The 1,793-nt window shown below is 42.9% G+C and overlaps 1 non-coding gene across 1 annotated transcript; it reads left to right on the top strand.

Annotated features, from left to right (window-relative positions):
- The first annotated feature begins 1,409 nt into the window (after positions 1 to 1,409).
- Positions 1,410 to 1,516, top strand: LOC145096468 (small nucleolar RNA R71). Its single transcript, XR_013703875.1, has one exon. It is a non-coding gene; the product is annotated as a small nucleolar RNA R71 (small nucleolar RNA).
- Positions 1,517 to 1,793: the final 277 nt, after the last annotated feature.

Below are 1,793 nucleotides of genomic sequence, written 5' to 3' on the forward strand. Positions count from 1 at the left end.
GGAATTTTGGGGGTCTTCTTCCATATCAAGCACCACAAAGTCTACGGGAAAAATAAAATTGTCGAACTTAATGAGAAGATCTTCACCAACGTCTCTTGCATGAATTGTTGTCTTGTCCGCTAAATGGATTTTCATGTTAACTGGTCTTGGCTCCAGTAAATTCAGCTTCTTGAAGAAAGAGAAGGGCATTAAGTTGATACTTGCGCCCGAATCGGTCAACGCTTGAGTGGCAAGTACATTTCCAAATTGGCATGGAATTATGATGCTCCCCGGATCACCCTTCTTTTCTGGTAGCTCACTCAATACTATCTCCGCGACTTCAGCTAAATCTTTCCTAGCAGCAAATAGAACCTTTAGCAAGTTAAAGTACTTGGGTGTTTGAAGCATTGTTTCCACAAATGGAATGTTGACTTGAAGGGCTCGAACATGCTCCATGAAAGCTTTATACGTTCTAACTTTTTCACTAGGCATGGCTCTGATTGGGAATGGCAAAGGGGGGCTGTAGGGCCTAACAGTTTTGTCATCTGCGCATGGACTCTTCGAGTCCATGAAAGGGACTCGGCGAGTCTGGTCAGGTTTAGCTGGAGTTGACTCTTCTGCCTTTTCTGTATTCACCTTGGAGATCTTCTGAGCAGGTTTGAGAATTTCTTCATAGCTGGAAGTCACAACGTTCAAATTCTCCATTCTCGGATTATTTTCGGTGTTACTTGGAAGTTGACCCGGTCTTCTCTCGTTCACTTGATGTGCAAGTTGTCCTAGCTGTTTCTCAATGTTGAGAATAGATACCTGCTGATTCCTTAGCATTTTTCTGGTCTCTTATATAGCCGCATCATGATCATTGTGCCTTTTTTCGGACGCGGCTATGAATCTAGTGAACATTTCTTCTAAATCGGCTTTCTTTTCCATAACCGGTTCTTCCTTTTGATAAAATCCCCTTTCTTTCTGCTTGTATTTCTCCTCCTTAGCCTTCTTATATTCTTCATATGGGAGCCATTCCTTCTTCGGTTTCCGCCAATTCTCGTCGTATCGATCGCCGATTGAATAGAACACTTGAGCTTTCTTGTTTCCATTTTCATCCAAGTCACAAATCCTTTGTGAGATGAGGCCCTCTACAATTCTCGTATCCAACTCGAATAGCATGGATTGTTTGATCCATTTTTGTCATCCTTCTATCTAGATTATCAAGTTTAGATATCACTGCTTCCATGCCATCATTTGCTGAGTTCACTACCCTCCGACTTACTTCATTTCTTGGATTGTGGTATTCTCTAGAATGCTTAGAGAATTCTTTAATTAACTCCTTGATTACCGGGGGTGTCTTCTTCGTGAGCAGGCCTTTTGAATCGAGCAATTGCCTTGTGGTGACATTGACTCCATCATAGAAGATGTAGACCTCTTGTTGGCTATTGAGGTCATGGTGTGGGCAATTTCTAAGAAGCCCTTTGTATCTTTCCCAAGCTTCATAAAGAGACTCCCTGAGTTGTTGCTCGAAGTTGGCGATAGCTTTCTTCAACTTAGCTATTTTGGAAGGCGGGTAAAAGTGGTCTATGAACTCTTCTTTCATCTTGGCCCAAGTGGTGACCGATTCGGGTGGAAGTGACTTGAGCCAATCCTTTGCAGCAACCTTGAATGTGACTGGAAGCATGTGAAGTAGCTGGGTCTCGCGTGGCACATTTGGTGCATTGAAGTAATCAGCCACATCATTTACTTCATCCAAGTGCTTGTAGGCGTCCTCGTGGTCTTTTCCATAAAAAGGAATCTCCTTGAGTTGAGCGAGAATATGACCCTTTAGC

Source organism: Lactuca serriola, chromosome 3, assembly GCF_051521515.1.
Source record: "Lactuca serriola cultivar US96UC23 chromosome 3, Lser_US96UC23_V15, whole genome shotgun sequence".
Classification (NCBI taxonomy): Eukaryota; Viridiplantae; Streptophyta; class Magnoliopsida; order Asterales; family Asteraceae; genus Lactuca; species Lactuca serriola.